The sequence below is a fragment of the Erithacus rubecula genome (assembly GCF_903797595.1).
Source record: "Erithacus rubecula genome assembly, chromosome: 1".
NCBI classification, from domain to species: Eukaryota; Metazoa; Chordata; class Aves; order Passeriformes; family Muscicapidae; genus Erithacus; species Erithacus rubecula.
The window spans coordinates 18,966,397-18,991,445 of NC_136658.1; the positions used below are offsets into that span (position 1 = coordinate 18,966,397).

Below are 25,049 nucleotides of genomic sequence, written 5' to 3' on the forward strand. Positions count from 1 at the left end.
TGGTTGGCACAATAAATAAACAGGGGGAGGACTGCACCATCTCAAAGGCAGCTTTTTACTGTGTTCAGTATATAAACTTTTGTCCTCTTTCACTGCTACTTTCAGTTCTAATTCTTTTTAGTGTAAAAATCTTTTTTCCCTCCCCACCCTTGTCTCTGAATGCTTTAGTAGTGAAGTTCAATTGATGATTTACCGTTGCCATAGCTATAAAACCATAACAGAAGCACAACTAACAATTTCATTTGGAATGAACTCAGATTTTATGTGTGCATGAAGTTAAGACATATTCATATGGTTACTTGGACTTACCAGCATTTGATTTATTTTAGCTTGCTTCACTGTATTTTGCTTTTTAAGGCAGATTTAGCTGCGGTCATTAATACCTTAGGTAATCAGTGTTTTATCCAACACTTCTATATTAACTAGTTGGTATCTCTGTGGCCAAATGAAACTAATGATCCAGCAAGTCATGCCTCTTAAATTGCATTGGAAAGAAGCTCTTAAGCCAAATAGTAACAAACAATTGTAATTTTCATAGAGATGCTGTATAAATTTTAAATAAATAATAAAATAAGTTGACAATCCAGTCAATTCTGATCAAGTCTGTGTTGTATGGGCTATTTGAACAAAAGTTCATATATTACTGATACCTGGACTGTTATGTAATGATTCTCAAGAGAGTCTGTTTCTTTGGTCATGCCAAAAGATTTTCTGTACTTACAAATGATTCCTTCATTCAAAAGATAAAATGCAGTTTTAAGATTCAGACTCAAAAGCAAATATTTGTAATGACTGAAATCTATTTAGTTTTTTAAAAATGCTTCTATAAAATCATTTGATTGAAGAGTACAGCTCAGCAACTGATAGTTAAAGGATTTTAATGTGTTTCCAGAAAGAAAAAAACAATGTATTAGCATGATATATTTTTCTATACTGTGTCGTTAAGTTTTTTCACTTAACTTGCTTAGTCATATATTCCTATATAGAAAATATCCTCAACACTGCTGAGTAGATAGTGATTTCTTGGATAAAGAGTGATATTGCAAGAAGTCAGCTGGGAGTCTGTTAATATTTGCAAAGAATTTTCCTTGGCTGCTGGGCTCCTGTTTCATGGTTCAGTAGGTCACAGTGACTGCACATATGCACTTAGGAACAGAAGAGGATCCTAAAATGTTTGAGGGGGTTGGTGTTATTTATTTGTTTGCTTGTATTCTTAAATTAATTACTTAATTCTGGTCAGGGTTTTTTTTTTGTAACCTGTGTTCTTTGGGTCAATGCTTGATTATGTATATTACCTGAGTTAAGAAGTCTCATGCTTGAAGAAGTACTTTAACTGATAATAGCACTTAGTGACTTTGGTGACAGCATAAAAGTGCTTTGTATTAACTTCATCCAAAATACTGTCTTACTGAAGAACAGTATCCAGAGTATCTGAGAGAGCAATTCTACTGAAAATATGCAAAGGTCAAAAAAGTTGGCTTAAATAAATAATACTTTTTAAACAAGAACAGGCACTCCCCTATCCAATAAAATATTTTTATAATTTCTTTTGCCAGCTAAATTTAAGGATCGTGTAATTTTGTATTAGGCAAAGGTAGGTATGTCATTTAGACAAAGCTTTTACACAACTCTAAGCAGTTGACTTCACAGGACTACAACAACCCCTTCTAAATTGAGGCCAGCAAAAATAGACATTGAAAATTGTTTTTAGGAACATGACTGATAGGTAGTTAAAGAGAGTCAGGGCAGTGTCTTATTACTTCAGAGCTTCTGTTATAAATTATTGCTTTATTGTGGCTTAATATTGTACTTATTTGCAATAACAGTTAACTGCTCCTTTATTTCCTGGAAGAAATTGTATTTCTCAGCTCTGTTCATTTTAGTTGTTTTCCTCAGTATGCAGGCTACAGCTTCTTGGTGTTAATGCCAAGCATTCAATTGTGTTGTCTTGTTTTTTCCTTATTTTTTCTAAGTGAATATAGCTTCAGCTACACTACATTATATTTGGCAACATAATGACTGTATTCTCTACAAGATTTGGAGACTCCCCTAACAGTTCATTGTCCTGGTGTCATATCATAACATTTTGCCTTTAAGAGGGACTTTCCATTTTCCTGGGGTGACTTGCATTACATGGAGATTGTTTAATTTATTTTTTTACAGAATTCTAAGGGGGAGACTTTTCCTTTGAGTTTCACAGAAAACAAAGAAAGTATAGGAACTGAGATTGCAACACTCTTGGTTTTTAAATATTTTTTAGTTTGCTCTGAAATGAATTGTTATTCTTTGAATAATAAGAATGAAAATTAGTATTTTTTGTTTGTTTGTTTAAGCAGTGTTGTAGTGGTAACTTTAGAAAAGGCTGTCCTCTAAGGCTGCAAGTGAAATAGATGATGGTTTGTAAAGCTCACTGAAGTGTTGTGGAGTTTTTAATGTACATATTGCAAATATCTGTATCAGACAATTCTGCAGAAATGATAATGATTTTTAATTTCTGTGATTCTTTTTTTTTTTTTGAATCATAAAAATCCATATTTTTAACTAGGTCATGCTCTTCATCCTTCCTCAGATGAAAGATGTAGTTTACGAGAGGTCCTACAGGTTATTTCACGAGGCAGACTTCTAAAGTTTTTGGACATATGCTTGAATTTCCCCTGGTACAAAGCAAATAAAAGCTTTAAGCTGAAAGCTTTTAAATGTGGATGAAGTAATGCCTCTTCCTTTGAGGCAGTCTTCCCAGTTAGCAATAAGACATGGTCTGGCCTTTAATAAGGGAAGAAACATGCTTCATCATTTCTGGTAAATCTTACAAGTTGTTGTAATTTTTTTACACCAGTACAGTTACATATTTATTTTTGTAAGAAAGCCAGTCCATGCCTTCCACAGATCACTGAAGCAAAATTTGTGTTTGTTAAAGTATTTCTGGTTTTGGGGTGGCCATGCATTTTTTAAAATCTTTCCTTTTGCCTACAGTTCTGTTTATTGATGTGCAGTTTCTATGAAGACATATGTTACAGCTTTTTTTATGGCTCTCTATTATCTTTATTAATGCTTCTTTTTTTCCCCGTCATAAAGAAAGTCAAAAGCCTTTGAAATTACAGCAGCAACAACATACCATAGCTGTTGTGTAATCTGCTGGCTTCATCTGAATCAGTCAGCACTTCCCAACAGAATGTGAATACTTATTTTTAAATTTGTTTTCCATTACATTAATTTATGTCTGTAAATTGCAAAGAATTTGTTTATGCTAGGATGCAAACCTCCACAGAGTGTGTCTCAACTGCAAGAGACTGTGTAAGGCAAATTTCCCAATAAGGAAATTTATTTTATAAAATGAGAACTTTTAATGAGGGAGGTGTGAGTACTATCACAAAGTAATTATCATTTTATCTGATGCTTAAAATGCTGACTTGCTTTACAAGTCTTAATAAAAGTCATAGAAGATGAATGGTATTGCCAGTTCTAGGTTAACGGGCAAAATTTTGCATGGATAACCAGATGTATTTAGCTGTAGTGCTGAGTAAACATGTGTAGATAATACATGCTTTTAAAAATTAATTATTCAGGAACACTGTTGTTTATGACCATGATTTCACAACTGTTAAGCTGCTAAATATTCTTACTGGTGATATAGGGATATTTGCACTCATAAATGTTATGAAATCTTGGGTAAATTTGGTGACAGAAAATGGTCTTTTAACAAATTCATATTAGTTAATTTAAGATTTAAGACCAGATTAACTTCGAGTCTCAGTAATTTTACTTCAGCACTAAAATTCAGTTTTGTTTTATTATGAAACCTCAGTTCAAGAAAAAAGTTTTCTGTCTTGAAAGTCACCTATCAAAACATCAGTCTTGTGTAAAAAGCATTAATAATGGCTAAGGATTGAATGTCAGTGTGATAATTACTAATTCTGATTTCATTTCTAAACTTCTAATGGCAGCCATCTACAGTGTTTGAGATTGACAGGGAGATGGGAGTGGGAATGAAGAAAATGCTGTCCTATTAAATTGCTGGCAGGTTTTTGGTTTGTTTTGTTTTTTGACTGCTTATCCTGAAAGCATTTTAAATGAACACTAACCTGAGAAGACCATAATATTAAAGAGCTTTACTTGAAGTTAGCCTTAAAAACTCTGGGTCCCAGCATTCAGCTTATTAGAAAACATGGCACGATTAATTGTGAGCTGGACTCTGATGTGCCACTGCTTTTGAGATGCACTCTTCTTTCTTCTTTCCTGATTTAACAGCTATTTCAGGTATTCTTTGAAGTCATTATCTATTACTGTTAGCATTTCAATGCCATATGACTGTGCACACAGCATGACTTAATCGTCTTCTGTTCTGAATCAAAATACCTCAATAAGCTAAACAGCTCACAGGAACAGCACTTAGGTTTTGTTAGTAATTTGGGATTTTTTTTATATTACCATAGTGCATATTCACCACCTTCCCCTTCCTCTCCCATCTCTCTCAATGTCTCCCACCATACTGCCTATAAAGTCAGAAATAAAGCCAGTAATTTCAGATGCAACACCAGAATTTGGAACTCTTCAAATTTACGTCAGCCAGCAAATTATAGTTTTGCAGATGGAAAGCTCTCTGAAGGAAATGGAAAGATGAACCACAAGAGATGTGGTATAGGGGTCAAAGCAACAAGAATGAGGCAGAACTTTTCAGTTACTGATCCAGGTCCTGCTTCTGTCTTGTCTTCATCTTTAACAAGTGAAATTTAGTGCCTGATCCTCAGATTCGTTAAAATGGAAAAACAGTGTTAACTTCCGTAACAGATTTTGAGAATTATTATTAATCCAAATAGGTTTTGAGTGCAGTAATTATACAAAATAAACCAAGATAACTGTTTTTTATAATTTGTGATTTTTAAACAACAGTGCCATCAAAATGATTGCATTTGATATGATGTTACATGCTAACAAATAAAATTGATGGGAGAAATTATGTGTCTTCATGAACCTGAGTTTTAAGTGTATACTTTAAGCATTATTCCTGATAGAATGTTATTGCCTTACCACAATGACTGAGCTGGTTTTGAAATCATTAGTGTGATAATACTGCAGAGATAAACAGGTCAGGGCTGAATCCACCCCGTACCTGTGGGCAGGTGAATGAGTTTGCATTTTCTATTCAGTGTCAGTACTAGGAATCTGTAATGTTGTAGCCTCCTGCTAGCATTTACCAGGTGAAAATTGTCACAGGAGTTAACTCAGCTCCTGAAAACTGTCCTGTGGAGCCCTGCCTGTCTTCAGCCCCACTCCCCATGGAAAGATGAGACACAAACAAGGGAGCACAGCTTCCCAAGCTGTGGATAGTTCTGGCGAGGCTGCTACTAAACTGACAATCCCAGCCGTGTGTGTTTGCTTTGTGTAAGGCAAATACTACTCTGCTATCACTGCTATGCTGTGTTTACTGGTGATGGAAGGGTGAAATTTGGAGTGTGAGTTTTTGTCTTGGCTATTTACTCTGCATCCTTCAGTTGACTGAGGAGTTTGCAGAAGTTCTCATTCTCTGAATGAGTAATTTGCTTCAGCTTGGTGCGAGTTTGTAATCCTTAAGTCACATTTTTACACTTCACTTTAATGATACTGTTTTATATTAAGAGAACAGTCTGAGTTTTCTTTAAGTAATTTCTATAGATAAATCCTGTGAATTCATTTTTTATCCTGTATGTAACATCATAGTGTGTAGGTTCAAGGTGGACCTCTTTTATGGAATGTATTAGGGGGCACACAGGTGGGAAAATAGGTGCTGTTCTCGTATATGATGCACCTGAGGCAGTGCTGGTGCTGTTGTCTTGACCAGAATTGGGCATAATTGTGCAAGGATCTAATTTATACAAACTTTTTAAAGTTCAATTAGTTAATATTTTTGGTATGACAGAAAATGGCTCTCAGCCACATCATGTTACTCAGAGGAGACCAGTTAGTTGTAAATGTCATTTTCCCATAACATTTACAGGAACTGGATGTTCCCTAAAACAATTTTACCACACATATTATATAAAAATAAATGTCTTGAGGTTGCATTTTCATCCATGGGCAGAGTAGGCACTGTGCCTATCTTTTATGCTATCTATGGCCTTATATCATCAGTCATCAGCAGTGGTAAAATTTAGAACTTTCCATCCTGCCTTGCTCACTCTTTTGAACTGAAGGCATTCTACTCATGCTGCCAGCCCTGCATAAGCTGCTCAGTGGCCACTTGCTTCTAGACAGGTGGAACTTGTCTGCAAACTTTATTATGCACTCTTCATGCTCACTGACAAGAATTTATGTACTAAAATTGTGATTTAAATGACGTAGATTTAACATGGCAAGTTAAATAAAGATACTTTAGTATGGAATGGCACTGTTAGGGAAGACTGAGAGTTTGCCATTATTTCTAGGAATGAGGCTGGTTGTAAACAATTAGATAAACATTCCTCAGAAATTATAGAGGTGGTGTCACTGCTTTGTGGGAGGATTTAAATTCCATTATTCTTGAGAGTTCTGTTCTGTTTATGCCCATAAACCTTTATTATATACATACATCCTCAGACAAAAGTAAGTAAGCCTTTTTTCTGGTATGCTTATCTCCTGAAGAAGCTCTGTGTATTTAATAAACTCTGAATGCTTGAAATTGGGCTTGGGTGACACCCCCCATTTCTTCTTTTTTTGCCAAAAAGCTTAAATCTTAATTGTTACTGCAAACCTAGCTTGCAAGTATTTAAATTATCCTTGATGCTAAGGTGCATGAAGCAGTGTAGTTGGGGCTTTCATCAGGTTTGCTAATACAATTGCAGCTTTTTCTGGTAGCCAAGGTTGTAAGTAATAATGTTAACAGCAATAGTGTTATAATCAAACAGAAGTTTCATTTTGAAGCTAAATATGCATCTTTTCCCATGGACGTGATAATGTGAGAGTGTCCATTTTCTCTAAGTGCTTCATGTTGGAGGCACAGGTGAGAGAGATGGTAGCAATGCATTGTGGCAGGGTCAACTAACTAAACTTCAAAGCTGCAAGTGAGGAAGAATCCTGCTAGTTTCCTGGTTTGCACTCTGTGACCTTTGGAAATGGTAGTGGAACTTTTTGTTATGCATTAGAAACTGCTTCTGGGTACAGTTCTAGGTATACTGAACCTCTGGTGACCTGGCAGATAATTCATTTTCTTGCTGTCTGCTGTAAACCTGGTGAATGTTAGCAAGTTGTATTTTCTTTTCTGCCAGTAGGCCTCTGGCAACATAGACCTGGGAGCACTTGGTGAATTATCTAAAGGTGCAAGGTCAATTCATGTTTTGTCTAAAACATGTTAATCCTGAGCAAAGGTGCTCTGGTTCAGCATTTTAGTTTACATGGCTTCTCCAAACTGATCCTCTTCAAAGAGGATTAACACATTGTTTTAGACTATAGGACTGGAAGCTACATTAGAGACCTAAAGAAGATAGTTTGAGAATTTTGTTAATGGTTATAGTTCTAACTGAGGTTTACTTCACAGATTTAACTCACAGTTCAATAGCAAATGATAGTTAAAGTATCTTGTTCACCTGTGATGCATTGTTTAACTGAAGAACATCTTTTCTCTCAGGTCTATTGATTATGGTGTGTTGAAGTAGGATTTTTCCACTTCTGTGCAGCCTTGGTTGTTCACTGTGTTAAGCATCCTATACCCTGCTTTAGAGTAAAAGAAATTGGATCCTTTACTCATATGTCCACTCAGAGTGCCAGCACTAGTGTTTAGGATGATTGTGGTATTTTGGGTTTTTTGGCTACTTGCATGTGTGATCAGCAGCTGGAGTAACTTCCTTGTTTTGTAAAAGAAATGTTTCTCTATTTCATAGGGGGAAAACTCCTAAATTGTTGGGATGAAAAAAAGTAGATTTAACTAGTTCTAGCATTTCTGTAATCAATGATTTCTTAAACTGTTTTAAAATGAGCAGTCTTCCTAAAGTCAAGAGAGATACTTACTTTTTCCATCTTTAGTTGTTTTCCAGTGTTCTTTGCCTTTCAAAAACTGTCATAGGAAAAGGCTTTTTTAGGAAAGAGGAGGGTCACATGCATGTATACTTCCCTTGTCCCTTCATATGAAGACTTTGTGTTCCTTGTTCTTTAAGGAACTGTGAATTGAGTTGAACATTTTGTGCCTAGTTAGTGTACCCCAAACTGATTTATAACACAGGATCGTTATGTGACATTTGGCTACATGCCCTACTTGATCTCTTTCCTTGCTTCTTGGCTGATGATCTGTGGTATTCAGGTTATAGTTTCTTGTTTCAGATGTCACTGAAAATGAAGGAGCTGTAGCATGCTTTCATGTACAGTATGTTTCTGATGTAATATATTTTGCGTTGTATCATTAATTTATAATGTGGTTTCAAATGCTGAAAGTGAGTTCTCTCTAGACAGAACTTGCAAGTTGTATAGTTAATTGCTTTAATCTAGATATGTGAGAGGGTCATTTACAAGTTATAAAATGCTACCAATGTCAATTTCTGACTCTTCCCACCCAGTTAACCCTGACTGAAATAGAGAACTTCTGCTCTTTACAGAGATGACAATAATCCTTTAGAGCTCTCGGTGGTGGTTGGGAACAAAGCAGGGGCAAGAAGACCCTTTCCAAAGTGGCTGCTTCTTTGTGTACCAGGGTACATTTTCCTCCCTCCTCCTTTGTATGGGTTAGCAACATATGTAAAGGAAGCTTGACTATTCCTGTCAGCTGTTGTCTGCTGCTTTCCCAAAGGGGAGCCGGTGTGTGACTCTCCCCGCAGCAGCCTAAGCATTCTCCACCGGTTGGTGTCGTCCCCGCACCGCCCTCGCAGGCAGCTCTTTGTCATCTGGAATTGGTCTCTAGGGAAGCTGGACTTGCTGACTTCGTGCAGAGGCTTTCATCCCCCTGCGCTGCTTACTCATATGCATACAAATGAACATGCTCATTTAGAGATTAGCTATTTCTTTAGAAACACAGATTTTAGAGCTTTTAGGGCTGCCAAGATTCGTGGTGGCCTTTTCATTGAAGACAATTCAGTATTTAGTTTGGGAATTTAGTTTTGGCTGCTAATTAAAAAACTTTTCTCTTTACATTAAAAAGAGTATATAGTAGTATTTTGCAAGTTAAGAAAAAATGTTGCAGATTTAAGCATTAACACTTGAGTATTGTGGTTTTTTCCACACCTTTCTACATCCAGGTTAGTGTGTTCAATACTGGATTTCAGATATTTTGATTAGGGTTTGACTGCCCCAAATGTGGCATTGTTACACCCTCAGGTTGAAGTGACCAATATAAATCACTTCCCATTTTTTTTTTGTATGGATATATTTTTTTGGTAACAGAATGGCTCTTCCAAGGTGTCGAATGTTCTTGACCAGGGGGTAGCATTTTGAAGTTGAAAACAAAAACAACTGTGTCTTTTGTAACAACTGTGTCTGAGGCTTCTTCTGAGCCTCTTTATGGCTAAGTGGAATAGCATAATGGTTGGGAATGTGATGGGTGACATTAGTTTCAGGTAGGCCAAACTTAAATGTGATAAAATTTCCAAATTTTTTTCATAGTTAGACTTAATCACTGAAAGCTTTATGAATTGTACCAAAAAAAGATTAAATCCATTGAAAGTGGACAGAATTCAGTCAGCTTAAACTTAGCTCTTAGATAGTTCTGTCTAATGTGTAATTAAAATTGGAGTTTTATGAGTGCATTACTTTCTATTTTTAAGCAGCCAGTTTTATGTGGTTTTTTTATGGCAGTAGCATCATGCTTCATTTCAGTTTAAATTTTTTTTCTTCGTTCTCTTACTCTGTCATTGCGATAGTTGCTATGTAAACACTAGATAAGCTTTGTATCTCTAGTAATAAAATACAAAGTTTTAAACCAGCTGTCTGCAGTGAATTTTAAAGAAAATGCTTTCAATATTAGGTTTAAGGCAATTTTAAGAACTCTATCCATCATTTAAAAGCAAGTGTTGTGTTCCTTCCCAGGCCTTTGGAAATGCATGAAGGATAATGATGTGTGATGTATTGTTTCACATCCCTGACATTGTATGCAAGATGAGTGTTCTTCTTGTCAAGAGTGGATTTTTTCCCATACCTGTTTTCAGTCATGCTCACTAGAGCTTTGTGTACCCTGCCTGATGTATGTCTGTAAAGCTTTGGGAAGTTTGGGTGAGCAGTTAGGTGGTTGTGTGCTCTGGTTTCTCAGCTTCTTTGAGCACGCAGCATGAAGCAGAATGGCTCAAGTTCTGCTGCTCTGCCTCAGCAGCCACTCTCTGGTGGTCACCTGCCCAGCCTGAGGCTGAAGTCAAGCAGCTGTGTTACATCACTGCCATGTGCTCCATGAGCTGCAGCAGCAGGCACGACTTCTGCAACAGGCAAAATGTGCATGCACTTATCAGCCTGAATGACCAAGGTTATGGGTTTGAGTTGTGTAACAAGTTTGGGTTGAACTTTCACCCCTGATATTTCCATATTGCTTTTAAAGGAGGGTTCTGTGATGATGTTGCTGGTTGTGCAGCCAGCATTTATTGTTTGCATGAGCATTCACCTCTTCACAGTCACATCAGCCCTGGTGAGGAACAGTTGCTTTGGGAGGTGTTTTTCATACTGCTTTAACAGGTGGCTACAGACTGCCTCAGAAAATCTCCAAATACATCTTCTATCAACTGTGACCACTCTGGAGAAGGGAGGTGTAACTGCCTGAGAGTGCTCCATTGGTGCATCAGTGTGAGTTCAGCTACTGAACATCATGGGGCACTGGACATGCCATCAAAGTGATTTTTGTCTTGCTGGCAGAAAACACAGCAAACCTCAAAATCAGCATAATGTACTGAGAGGTGTAAACAGTCCAAGTGTCCATTACTTCACTTAAATCACAAGACTGGGCACTATATTTAGAATTTTTCAGCAGTGATTTTTGCCTTCTTGGAGCTGAGTTTAGTGAATGGTTGAACTAACCAAGCTTTCAACTACATCAAGAAGTTCAAGCTAAACCCAAAGGGTGCCATGGTAGAATCTATTCAGTATGAAAGAAAAACCCTAAGCAATTAAAAATTATTGCTGAGACACAGTTTCTAAGTTCAAATCAACTTCGTAACAAGATAAAGAGTTGAGGTAAACTGTTACTGAGACAGAATTACAGTTTTATACAATGGTTTTTAAAGATATGTCCTCCTACATTATAAACTCATTAGGATTCTCTGACTTAGTTATTTTAATTGCTTTTTTGATGAACTTTATTCAGGTAGGTCCACACCCAGGATTTGAGAACAGCTGCTCACAGGAAAGCTCCAGAAGAGCTGTAGTTGCTCAGTTGCCCATGCCAAACTACATGTTCTAAAGAATGTCTCCTGAAGAAAAGTAGCAGTCTTCTAAGATCTGCCACAGAGGGGAAGCACTGGGAGTAAAACCAAACTTTTTTTTTAATTCAATGACAAGTGCAAAATTGGTAATTCATCGTAGTATAGTATTAGGTAAGAAGTATGAAAATTCTGTTGCTTAGCACAAATCAAGAAATAATTTGATTTTACAAATACTGATAGGGAATAGAAACGATCCCTTTTTTTCCTGGATCAAATATCTAAAAATTCTGCTGTCAGCAGATGTTTGTTAGTGGAGGAAAGGGAAGTGGCGGGAAAGGAACAAAGGGTCAATGCAGTTTGATAGGAAGTTGGCTTTCATTTCTGGAGGATGTATTCGTTCTTAAAATGTTTTCACATTGGATCTTGTGAAAAATTACTATAAAAAGAAATGTAGATGAAGAAATTACAGTTGTTTAAGACTGAGTTATATGATTATTCCTTTCTTTCACTGTTTTCTTTTAATTAACAGAAGCTAGCTATTTTAATAACTTAAAATTAGGAATACCAATCAGTTAATACACAAAACATGTTAAGAAATCTGATATAATAAAGGAGTGTAATGCAGAGATGGTGGGAGGGAAAAACCAGCAAAGAGACAGTTTCATCAGTATACCAGTTTTCAGTATACCTTCATCTAATTATTTTGGCATTTTACCAGTATAAATGAGAGCAAAATTGGTCCTGTAAGTATTACGTGAAGAATGTTTTCCCTTTTAATCTGAGGAAGACAGACTATGGGAAGTAGAGTTCTGGCTTTTGATAGATGTTATGATTTGTTTTAGGCTAGCAGTATTCAGAGTACAGATGGTACTTAAGATACTGCAAAAGTGGTAATTAGTGAAAGAAGTCACCCTTCTTTGTTGGATTTGGAGCAGCTGAAATTGTCTCTTACCTATGGGGAGACTTTTTTTTGTTTTCTAGGTAGTACTTTTATCAAATTTATTGCATAAGTAGCATTCCTGTTAATATTTTTTCTTTGCCATATTGTTGTCTTTCAACTTCTTCAGCTCATCCTTTCTACTCAGACCTATTTTTGAAGACTGTCACTTAGCTTTGGTTCCTAACACATCTGTACCTAATGTAGCTAAGTTTTCTATTTTATAACTTGACAGTGGATATTTAGAAAACTAAGTAATCATTTTAAAACTGTGAGGACTGCAGATATGGCAGAATAGTGAGCAGAAGACTTTTCAGGGGGCTCTGGATACTGATACGGAGTATTGTTTTTGTACTGTGAAATTACATTTGTTCTGGTTGCTAGGATTCTTTTCATTCTATATATACACTATACAGTGCCCTCTTCCCTGAGTCTCTCATCAGAGGTATAAACTTTTCTTGTTACAAAAAAGAATATGTTGGAAACATGGATGTGACTTTTATCTAATTTGCCAGGTTAATAATACACAAACACTTGAATTATCTTTCAAATGAAAAGTCACTTTATATGTACATTTTTAGTAGCATGTTGAAAATAACTGCTTTGTATTTTCTCAATGTTTAAAGCAAAAAAAAAAAAGAAAAAAGTTATGAAAAGTCCACACAAGATATTTTGGCTCAGCCACTAAATCTGCATATGCATGATACTATAACAATGCATATGTTAGTACCAGGTTTGATTTTTTTCTTAAATATATAATTGAAAGAGGATTTTGCAGGATTGAAAACATCAAATAGAGGGAAAAAGAATCCTTATTTCTCTCCTAAAATTGCATTTGTTTTTGTATTAAGAAAAAGGAGAACATACCACAAAAACATGTTTTACCTGCAAGAGGAGTTCGAATTTAAAGGTCTTAATGTCTAACTTATCTAACATTTTAAAAAAATTACACATCAGACTCTAAAGTGCAGTGCTCAGTAGTTCCAATTTGCAAGTAGGACAGTACAATTGACTTAATTGCAATTGTTCCTATGAACAAAGATTTGACAGGGCTTGGCCCTTAATTAACGGAGAGGAGAGTATAATTTTGCATACTGTGTAGGTGTGAATTATAAACACGCTGAAGCTCAATCTTTCAAGGTGCTTTGTGCCTCGTCAGAGCTGTTTTTCGTTCCCTGTTTTCTGGAGTTAATAGCTGCAATACTGTTGAGCATCTTGCAGTATAAGCCTAGAAGAGAGCAGTGTGCTTTCTGATTCTCACACTCATCATGTGTTTGAACAGGACTAAAAGTTTTTTTTCATCAAAATCTGACAGTTCTGCCCTGTCTGATTTGACACTTGCACGCAAGACACAAGAGGGAAGCAGTGTGTAGGAGTTGAAAAGTTTGTTAGTAATTAAACTAGTTGCAATTCTTTCTTTTAGACATAGCATAATCTTAATACAAAGTAATGTTTGTGGCAATTTATACATCGCTCTGAAAACTACAGTAGAAGCTGTTCAAAAGTATAATAAATGCATAGAGACATGTGTGTGTACATGTCTACTAATATATAGCATATGCATGTAAATGCAGCAGAAAGAGAGGTAGTAGCTCTGCCTAATATATTACAATACTGTTGGACTCCTTCCACAGCTTTAAATGTAGTCATGATTTTATCCGACCATTTGGAAAGTGTGTGTAATTCATAACTCTCTCCTTCTTTAATGTTACGTTAATTCCTCATCTGTTGCCTCTGCAGGAATTGTTTTAAAGACAGTTTTTAACGCTTGAAATAGTCACTCTATATATGATTCACCAGACATCTGCTAGATCTCCTGGTGCTGTTTTGGGGTATTTCGTTGTTTCTTAGTCCTCACCCCTCTTTTTCTTTTTTTTGGAAGTGACTTTTTAAAAGGTATCTCAACAGGAAAAAGCCAGAAGCGCCAGTGCTTGCCAGAAGAAGCTTGCTTCCCACCCTCTGCCTTACCTTGCGCCGGCGGGCTATAGCACTCCCGGGTGAGCCGGTGCTGCGGGGCGCGGGCGCTGCGCGGTGGCATCGGGGCTGCTGCGAGCATTCCAGCGCTCCCGCGGAACAATGAGGGATGGGCGCCGGGCGGCCCGAGCCTATGCAACATTACGTCAGCGCCTTGCCATATAAGGCGCGGTGCGGCCCCGCCGCGCTGCCCGGTGCGCTCCGGTGCGGCCGCTGCCCGGGCGGCTCGGCTCCCTTTGGGCGCAGCGCGGCGCGGCTCGGCTCGGCTCGGCTCCCTGTGGGCAGCTCGGCTGCCTCTGGGCAGCCCTGCTCCTTTTGGGCAGTTCGGCTGCCTCTGGGCAGCTCGGCTCGGTGCCGGGCAGCCCTACTCCTTTTGGGCAGCTCGGCTCGGTGCCGGGCAGGTCGGCTCCCTGTGGGCAGCTTTACTCCTTTTGGGCAGCTCGGCCCGGCTCCCTCTGGCAGCTCGGCCCGGCTCCCTCTGGCCAGCGCTGCTCCTTTTGGGCAGCTTGGCTCCCTCTGGGTAGCACGGCTCGCCTTTGGGCAGCTCCGCTCCCTGTGGGCAGCTCGGCCCGGCTCTCCTTTGGGCAGCTCCGCTCCCTGTGGGCAGCTCGGCCCGGCTCTCCTTTGGGCAGCTCCGCTCCCTGTGGGCAGCTCGGCCCGGCTCTCCTTTGGGCAGCTCCGCTCCCTGTGGGCAGCTCGGCTCCCTGTGGACACGTCGGCCCGGGCCGTCCAGCTCGCCCCGCAGCTCGGCAGCGGGTGCTGGCCCCGGCCGGGCCCGGCACTGTGTGAAACTGCGTTTGTCCACCCGCTCAGGGACAAGAAGAATGCGCGGAAGGTTTGGGTTAGGGCAGTTCCTCTCTAGCTCTGATAATAAAGTGGTTAGAAGTTGCTACTGATTAGGTACAATGTTTTCCACTTAGTCCCTCAGTTTAGAGTTTTAAAACGGAAAGACTAAATTCGAAGTCATCTTGTTTAATTAGTTACTCTGACGGAGCTTTTTTCTGTTTTTCTTTTTTTTTTTTTTTTTTCTTTTAATTTTATTATAACAAAAATCGCGACTTTAGCTGAACTCCTCTGAGGGGGGATATGAACTTTGAGCCTTCCTTTTTTTTTTCCTTCTGTAAAGAGTCGGGGTCCTTGGAGGATAGTATTTTATTTCCTGGTGATGTAACTACAAAACAATTCTCTTAAGTGATGATGGGAAGGCCAGATGAAATCTGATTTTTTTTTTCTCTTCAATGTTTTTTTCTACAAACCCCTTTCCTTTTTCATATGTTTGTGTTTCAGCTAACACAATTAAGCAGTGCAACCAACTATTTTTAGTAAGATGGTCTTGAAGAAATAAGTTGTTTGCTTTAATATTTAAGAAAGAGACAGAAAGCCAAAAAGTAGGATTTAGATTGAACAACTTAAAATGTGTATCTTGTAGTACCTGTCCTTTAGTATACACCCTGAAGAAACATTGATGACAGAAGAAATACTGGAAATAGGCACAAGATTTGTTATTGAAAATCCACTAAGGGTTAACAGGGTTCAGTGAAATAAACTCCTTTTATGTTGGTGGGTAAATTAGACCATTGAAAGACTACACTACTACAGTAGTGGGTGCATCCACCATTTATTTGCAGCATTTGGATTTTAGTCTTCATCTCTATAGCTTAAGCTGTTCTCTGTTTGCTTTTAGTGCCTTTTGTCATATTGAACATAATGCTAACAATAAGGCAAGTTACTTATTTGGGGATGTTGTCTGTAGGTATGAAGACAAATGGTGACTGAGATGCTTGCATTTCATTAACAAGACAGACATCTTCTGACTGTTGCATATATTTATGAGTGTAGCCAGGAAAAGTAGCCTGTACTTATTCTTTAGTTGGAAAATTCCAGGCAACCCCTTGCATGGTTACTGAGTTAAGGCTTCCTCAGAACTGTGCTGCTTATTTGTGTGGGTGATCCTGCTGTGTCATCTTTGTATGTTTCTGAGAAATTTCAGATTTAGGTGCCTCATCAGAAATTTTTCAAATCATTTAATACTAACCTTTCCCAAATAGTTTTGGAGATAGAAAACATCTTATTTGAATATACCAATGGACAGACCAGGTTAGTGTTTCATTTGCTATTCCAGGGAGAGTTAATAATCAAATCCAAACAAAACCAAAATAACCTGTCCTTTAGCTGATATTGACCTATTCAGTTCCTTGGCTAATGTTTTTGGAGGCTAACAGTTTGTCTAGTTTTTCTCAAAAGCATTATGCCAAGACAGATAATTGGAAATACAAGCTGATCTAGGTGACCTTGATATGGGAAATATCTTCAGCTACATACTCAGTCTTTCTGCTGGGGCTGTTCAAAATGACAGAACAACTGCAGGTGCAAGGTACTAAGAGCAGGCTCTGGAAGTACTGCTGTATCCAGTTCTGATTTACAGGGGGAGTCAGGGAATTTATTCAGTGGAAGGTAGCTAGGAGTTAAATGTGAATGCATTCTTTTTTACATGTATATATGTATGTGTGTATGCAAGCATAAATATATAAATCCTTAGGGGTGAGAATACTGTTTCTGTCCTGGGGTTTTTTTTCTGCCCTTGCCTTTGCAATTGTTTTGTTTTTCTGCAACTTTCTCTTCACTTGCACACACCCTGTTTCTGTAGTCTATATGAAAATTGCTTACATTTTTGTTCTCCCACATGAAACAGTTGTTTTAGGCCATAAGCAGCTTTGAAGAAGAGGACTTCTCAAAAGCTGGAAATCAAAAATTCATCCTCACAGTCTAGTTCTGTTCTGGAGTGGCAAGGAACACCGTTCAGATAGTGCTGGTGATAAGTTTATTGGTACTCTGGGAAAAGGGAATAGGCAATGCAAGTCCTTCTGTTTATAAGTCTGTGTTTACATCTGGGGATGGCCAAAGTACAAACTCATCGCTTCTTAATTAATTCCTCTCTTCAATACAAAAATGCACATCTGTGACCTTCTGCAAACCATCTTTATCAAAGAGCATCAGCTGAGTGTGTAATGACCTGACTTCCTTCTCTTATATTGTTATGACTTTAGGGACATTGTACACTGCTACCCAAGCCTTGTTAAAGGCCTGGAAATACTATTAAAAATTCCAAGTTCTGGAGTACTATAACATGAAAAGCTTATTTTTATCTGAGGCAATAAATTAAACTGCAAAGAAGCCTTCCTTTACTGCATTTTTACAGTTTCTTTCAGTATCTGTAGGTGGAATCCTGGCACTGGTGAACTACACCAAAGAGGAAAAAAGAAAAGCCTTTGGGCAGGCAGCTGTGCCTTTCTCATTCTCTATTGCTCCTTGAAAATGAATTCTGTTTCCTTAGTTACTGCACATAGTTTTGCACAGAATTGGTGCATTTGCAAGTATTGTGACAACAAAAGGAGCTGATGATTTGTAGAAATTGAAGACCTAAAGAAAATCATATTAAATCATTGGAGTATCTCCTGTCAATGCAGGGCTGCTCGCTGCAGCTGCTTGCAGTGACTTATTTCTAGTTCTCTCCTTATCATTTTGTATTGTTATTTGTCCCCACATTCTTTCAGGATTTTACTTTAGAAAAGTAGCTGGGAAGATGGAAGATTATATGAGGCAAGAGGAAGATAGGACAAATAAGCTAAAAGACTTGGAGGCAATTGTTTAGACTTTATCTTAAACTATTTGAATTCCACCCATTACTTCCATCATTAAACTACTTCTCTTTCCTTTTTCTTCCCATGGCATTTCATAGCAGTTCCAGTGTCCTTAAACCCATAACCTATCTTATTGCAGCATTTGACCCCTTCCTTTGGCCATTTTGTATCTAAGATAAATAAAGGAAATTAGAACTTGGGCCTCAGTTCAACAAAGCACTTAAAACATAGTCCTGTGTATTTTTGTTGAAAAAGGAAAGGACTTCAGCAGAAGTCTGATTTTAATGATAAATTTAAATGCTTGGCTGAATCTGGCTCTTGGTCACTTTACTTCATGTAGATATTGTTAAAACTTGGGCTTTTGAAATTCTCCCTGGGGTCTAAATCTTTAGGTTACTTTCATATTCCAAAAATAAACATCTACTTAAGTACAAATACTATCTAAGATTCTATTAATATTTTACATTACTTAAAACTGTTTGCTTTTTTGGAGGTGGTCTGCTTAAGTTTTGCATGTGATACCTGGAGAACTGAAACATTTGCAGAATTGACAAGTTGAATTTTATTGCCTTGCATAAATGGGTTTTGATATTTAATGTTTTAATAACTCATGTGACTTCAAGCATTTTTGTCCTATGTGTGCTCATCCTTGTCTCTGAAATTTGTGGGAGTTTGGACATTACTTAACAGAAGAAGATTCACTCTAATTATTTCTTAGATTATTAGCATCCTTCATAAATATTCTAATTTATCTCTATTATTTCTCCTAGCATTGTGTTTGATGATCTCTTAGATTTCATCTATAGAGAGTTTTAGGGTTTCATATCCTAATGTTTAGATTAATTTCTGAATATTGCAAAGAGAAATATGGAAGTTTCTATGGCTTATTTGCAGCCTGAAATGTACTGACAGCTGATGAATGCACATGGAAGGCAAGGGGCAGAAGCAGGGGAAAGTTCTAAAGATAACATTCTTCAGATTCATGTGTCTTTTACTATGGACCATGGGTGGAAGGAGATTCGTATCGCTATTACTCTATGTTTTTAATTTTTTTTGGCAGCAGGGAAAAATATTTTTTCAAACTCTCCTATTGTTTACAGATTCCATTATTTTTCCTTTTTTTTTTTTTTTTTTTTTTTTTTTTTTATGGCAGATACAAATAAAATTCCTTGCCAAATGTTAAGGATAATTAGATTCCTTTATGTTGGGCGCTGTATTGGGAAGTTGATGACTGCACCTCTCAGCTACAAATGGCTTCTAAGGAGAACTTGCAAGTGCTTCATATCTGCTTGTTAGGTGGTTTCATTTTGTATAAGGGACCAATGTAACTTTTTATGAAAAAGACATTTTTTTTGCATGGCAGAGTTTGCCATGAACAAGGATGGGTAGAATTTAATTGTATGCCTTGCCTACCCTATATAGACCATATATAGCCAAGTAATCTTTTCTCCAAGATAAATGAGATAATATTCTTTAGTTCATGAAAGCTTTGTACAAGACTGTATTTTAAGAAGTTTGGGATTGGAAGTTTGTTTTGTTTGTGATGGGTTCTGCAGTGAGATTTTTTTTTATCAGCCCACCCCTACCCATTAGTGTGCCTGTCCAGTTGGGCTATTTCTGGAGGCATGACAGCCATTTCAGTATTAATGCAATAGCAAAAGTGAGTTGTAATCCTGTGAAGACTTAGGATCTTGAAAGGTGTTCAGTTTCATGTCTGTAAACATGCTTGGAAGCAAAACATATTTTAAATGTTTGTCTTTAGTCATTAGACTGCAGAAATAAAAATGACACTATGTATTACTTTTCTTCATCTATTTCCTTTGAATTCAGTCAAAGCAAGATTATTTTGGAAAACTTCAGAGAAGTGGTATGGCTGAAACATTTTGAGCATTGAGTCTGACTCCACATGTATTCCTGTCTCTTTTTAATGTATTAATCTAAGCTGTGAGTTCAGTCATTTTATTCAAAGTGATCAACATGTTTTCAGAGCAGTATAATTCTTGCTTGAATAAAAATTGTGCAGATTTGTTGACTCAACTTTTCACACTGCCACGAATTGAACATGGAAAACGTTCCTTGCAAAGTTTTGTTGCTATAAGGTGAAAACATAGATCAAATTATTGGAGGTTCTTTCATCTCTTCCATGCCATGCACTATCTCTTCCCTGATGCTTTTCCCTTCACATCTGTTGTTCCTGCACTTGCTGGCTGATGCCGTTCCACCAGTGGCTTGGAGAGCAAAGCCCAGCACACAAGTAGAAGGGATTTGGCATTCAGTGCATTTCTTGTGGGTTGCAGGTTTACAGGAACCTCCTGAGGCCATTGGCTACTGTGGGAGCACAAGCCTGTTGGGCACACACTTGGGTGAATGTGGGCTTGAATGTAGCACCAGAGCTGGAATAAGGCTCATTGGTGCCATTGATTTTATGCAAAGTGGAGTACAAAGCTGTCATGCTTTTTTTTTTTTTAACTTTTTGGTAGTTAAGTAGAGAGAATCCAGAATTAAAATGTATCATGAAGCCTATTTGTCATTGTTATAATTCTTTTGAATAGGCTTCTCTTTCTTCATGCTGATTAACCCAGTGGAAACAGCTGTTAAAGAGCTTTTTTGAAAGGGAGTAAGGCAGTAGAAGAATGAGTATGGATGCTGAGGAAGGCAAAATTTGCAAGGACAGAAGGTATTTTTTTGTTGGCTGCTTGCATTAGCAAAGTAAAACACAAACATGGGCCCAGAGGCTTTTCTTTGCGTCTCTAGATTCTGCATCTATGTTACAAAATCTGTGTAATAGCAAACATGTTTTCTGCCTTGATAAATTGCCCCCCTTAGGATATCTGGTAAGAAATACAATGAAAAAGGCATTCTTTTTCTCTGTAATTTCAGTAGCTATAGGTTAGTTCCTGTTTAAAGCACAGTGCTTCAAGTTATTGGTGATTTTGGTACCTGCTCAAGGAATATGTGTTGAAATAACACAGAGGCAAATGTATCCTATAGAGGCTGTTTTAGATTGCAGATTCCTAGGGATGTAATGTAACTCATAAAACTTTGATCCCTTTGGGATTCAGAATTGCTGAGCTATCTGATGGATTCATAGTTTAGAAATGTGACTTAGTTGTGTGGTTCAGTTTTCTAGTCTGGAAAAGTATTTACAGAATTTCTTGACCTCTTAGGGTGTAGTCATATGTAGCTCTTTGTGTTAGTCTTGCCCACAGCAGGTACTGTTCAAGGAGTCTCTTGGGCTTGGGGAAATGTCTTTAGCAGGCCCAGACACTCCACAGCTCCAGAGTCTGCAACAAAAATTTTACAGAACCCTGGAGTGAGGAGGGGGAACAAATGCAAAAGGGTATTAATTTGGCTTTTTTACAGCAGCTGGCATGAGACATATCAGCCTTAACAACCATTACTTTCAATTCAGCAATATTGAAGTCGTGTCATTATCTGGGAACACTTTTATTGATCTCATGTCTCCATGTATTATGTCAACAGGATGGACTATTACTATGAAAGTCTTTTAGGAGATGAACTAAATGCTTGAATGGCCTACAGCTTGCTTTATGCTTGAAAACTGAACTAAAGCACAAAAAAAAGTGGTTTAAGGAAATTTTTTTCCAGCACCTGAAGGACAGGCAAATTTTTCTTTTAGTCCTTAAGATCCCATGCTCTTTAAACAATTTTCCTTGCAACCTTTCCCACTGCTTTATAGTCTGCTTTATTTTGTGGAGTCTTTTAGTTGTTGAGTACTTTATTTTTAACCTGTTTTGTTCAGTTACCTATTTTTAGTTGTAAGGATGAGGCTTCTGTACCTTTTAACACTGTTCCCTGGGTAACTTGATTGAAAGCATTTTGACAGAGCATAATTTCTGGTTTGTATTTGCTCTGGCCAGTGAACTCAGGAGCTTCTAATATGAAGATTAATATTAATTAGATGAAAGATAGTTACAGTCCATAAAAGTTGCACTTATAAAGTGTGTGGTCAAGATGAACTGTGTAGAATTAATTAAAGAGAGCAATGCATTGGGTTCTTTCTTGTAGTGATACATGTAGTTTCATGAAAGTGAAATCTGTAGTGTATTTCATTTTTCTGATTTTAATTGCTTTTATGTCAAATTTCCATAGTAGATAGGCAGAGGCTATTCTCACATGAAACAAATCAGTCCTTCATATTGCTGCTGAGTAAAGAGGAGCATACATGAATCCAGCACTACCAAAATAGGAGGAGTTGTTTTGCCAGAAGCCAAAGATGTGTCCAGAGTGACATAAGGTTATACAGAGCTTGACAAGAATAAACACTTTGAGAGCTATAAAATTGCTTTGACCTTGGGGCTTGGGAATCTTAAGTGCAGCCTTAACTTTTAGCTATCTGTGTGTATGTAAATCAAAGCAAGTCATGCCCAGAAATGTTGCTAAGTATATTTTTCTCAGCAGTCAATGTGATGGATGGTTGCAGTTCTTGGAGTGGTTGTGGTAGGCATAGGTATCCCTGGAGCAGAAACATGCATAGCTCAGGGACTTGTGGAAACCCTTAGTGGTGGCTGCTCATGGAGAGCAGGGTCTGAGTTGGAGGGAATTCTGGAGTACCTCCAGATCTGTTGGGAATCACTCTGAAAAGTTAATGCAGGAGTTACATAAAGGAGTTCTGGGTGTGTCTGAATTTCAATGAATGATGGTTCCAATGGATTTTGACTTCTTTCAGCTAGTTAATATTTAGAATTAATGACTGAGAGCCGTTTGTGATACCTTAGCTTTAAATGATGTCCTGGACTGTGTTCCATGTGTATTGAGGTCATAGAATTTGGGTAATTTAGTCAGACTTGGACTCATTTCTTTTGCTTCGATATTGGGCTTTCTTGGAAGCATTTTCTCTATTTTAGGTACTTCCCAAAAGCAGCAAAGCTGCCCATTTTTGGTAGTGAATTCCTACAGGCTTCAGGGAATAGCTTAACATAAGTACTACAAAAAGAAATGGGAAATCATGTTTGTGAATCCTTTTGCAAGTACAATAATTTGTTTCTTTTCATAATTGCAGTATAGTAAAGATACGAAATCACCTTGTGAAGTTGTTTGTTTGGGATATTTTTTCTTTAACCACTGCACCAGCTATTAACAATTTTTTTCTCTTCTCTTCTTGTGCAATTCTGTGCCTCTCTTTTTAAAATATGCATCTAGGAGCCAAAACCAGTAAAATAAACAATACAAGAGGCTAATGTTGTTCAGGTGAGGTTCCAGTTTGTCATGTTGGAAGAAGAAAATCCATTAGTGGATTATTGGAAGGTGGAGGGAGGGCCATGTGAAGATGTCAATATCCATTGGAGTGATTGGGAAGTAATGGCTAGAGGTATTTTTAGCATTGGTACTGGAATGCAGAGAGGCTCATTGATTGCACTTTTGTTCCCTGAGGGAGGTCGATGGGAAAGGGAAGAGGTCCAGAATCGGGAAGTAATCCACACAAAATCACAAATGTGTGCTTTTCACTTTGACATTAATCTGAGTTTAGAAAGGAAAATGCCTGGGTGTTGATTTTCTGCATAGTATTATCTTAGATATCTTGTGTTTCAAATAGGGCCAACTTGTTACTGTCAATTGCATGGCATTGAGGACAGAGAAAATGGTCACATCTTTCATAATGAAGAAAAATGTTCACTTTGTTTTCTAGTAGGGCTTTGGGTTTGATTTTTTTTTTTTTTAATCTGTTTTCAATTTTCTGACCCTGACATTGTTCTATCTCTCTATCTATTCATAGTAAGTTTATCAGCTGATAATAGAACCTTATTGTTTTGTTGTGTCATTTTTCTGGTGAATATTTGAATATTTTCACTAAACTTTTATTGTCTTTTAAAAACCACTTCTTCATTGATCTGAACTATGGAAGCTGTTATTTCTAAAGCCTCATCAAGTGACAGTCCTTTTGAAGTTTGTTTGTGTGCATGGTTTTATGGCATAGGCTATTACTGCTTCTACTTTGATGAACAATGAATATACTGGAAATGTGTTAATGTGCAACATTTGAATGCAAATCCTAAGTTAAACACCTTCATAACTCTTAAGCTATGGATGTATTGGTACAGACTGGAGCTCCACATATAATTTCTCTCTTAGGAATAATACAAATCTCTTTGGTGTTCTTTTGGCTGCTGCTTTTTGGGCATATGTATTTTTAAAAGTTGTTTAAATAAAACATTTCTTTCTTGTTCATAGATGCAGTTTGGGAGAGAATTTTATTCCATTTTTTGAGAACCTGTAAATTCAAAGTTGGATTGTTTTGTGTGGGTTTTTGTGAGACTAGTTTGGGAGAAAATTGTGATTCTGTTCTTGGTGTCAGAAAGTTTGTAAGTGCTACAGAGCAAGCGAACCATGAAGGGGGACACTGCTCTAGAGCAGCTGAGTGGTTCAGACTGAAATTCTGTGTTGCACACTGAGCATGCTCAGATGTTTTGTTACTTCCAAAGAAATATTACATCATCTTGTTTGCAAAGTCACTAGGCTATAGCTGTCTTTACATCCAACAGAGTTCTCAAGTGGGATATCAAATGCATGCATTACATAGTCAGAACAAAGCCTTTATTGGTTGATTGTACCCTTAGGGTGGGATACTGAATGGTAGTTGCATATGGAAGACATAATCTTGCAGAATTAACCATTTCCTAACCATCCTGTCAACAGCTATGAAGTGAAATAATAGCCTGAGGATAGGATTAATCTGGGAAGATGTAGCTAAAGAAAATAAGATTTTATATTGGTTTAATGAGATCATCATCTTTCTGTAAATGCATTTAAATGTATTGAAACAAACAGAACCAGAAGAGTTTTATGGATATATTTATAGACTCATCTGCTGAACTTTCATGTGGTGTAATTCCTGTTGTTAATGAATTCAGAGGAGGTAGACCAATTTCCACCCAGTCTGTGGTTTTAATTTATTGGAAAATGATCCAGTTACAAATACTGGAAATAAATTTTTTGGTTATGGAATATTAAATTTGTCTTTCTAAGCTAATTTAATCACTTTTTGGAGTTATTAAATTGTTAAGGACCATATGTGCAAAATATGTGTCTGGCTATTTTAATTGGTCCACTTCAGAATTGATCTGGTTTTTAATAAGACCTTTTTTTTTGTGAAAAGCATAATATAGAGCTTATAATTCTCAAGCTACATGAAAATGATATCAAAGTTTGGGCTTTTATTGATTGTCGTGGTATTTTTTGTGATCTCAGTCTAGTTTT

The 25,049-nt window shown here is 37.4% G+C and overlaps 2 protein-coding genes and 1 long non-coding RNA gene across 5 annotated transcripts in view; 1 reads left to right on the forward strand and 2 right to left on the reverse strand.

The window, feature by feature from the left end:
- CMSS1 (cms1 ribosomal small subunit homolog) overlaps positions 1–25,049 on the forward strand; it is a 218,045-nt gene that overhangs the window by 23,108 nt on the left and 169,888 nt on the right. The window lies entirely within an intron of this gene.
- FILIP1L (filamin A interacting protein 1 like) overlaps positions 1–25,049 on the reverse strand; it is a 183,902-nt gene that overhangs the window by 19,826 nt on the left and 139,027 nt on the right. The window contains exon 1 of one of the 3 annotated variants that reach the window (XM_079309420.1): positions 14,185–14,415. The exons of the other annotated variants lie outside the window; for them this stretch is intronic. The gene's annotated coding sequence lies outside the window, so the exon portion shown is untranslated. Of the gene's footprint in view, positions 1–14,184; positions 14,416–25,049 lie in introns of those variants that run through there. 3 annotated transcript variants of the gene reach the window in all.
- On the reverse strand, positions 7,984–11,897 carry LOC306804774. Its single transcript, XR_013774998.1, has 2 exons — positions 10,559–11,897; positions 7,984–10,527 (listed from the first exon to the last, which is right to left on the reverse strand). It is a non-coding gene; the product is annotated as an uncharacterized lncRNA (long non-coding RNA).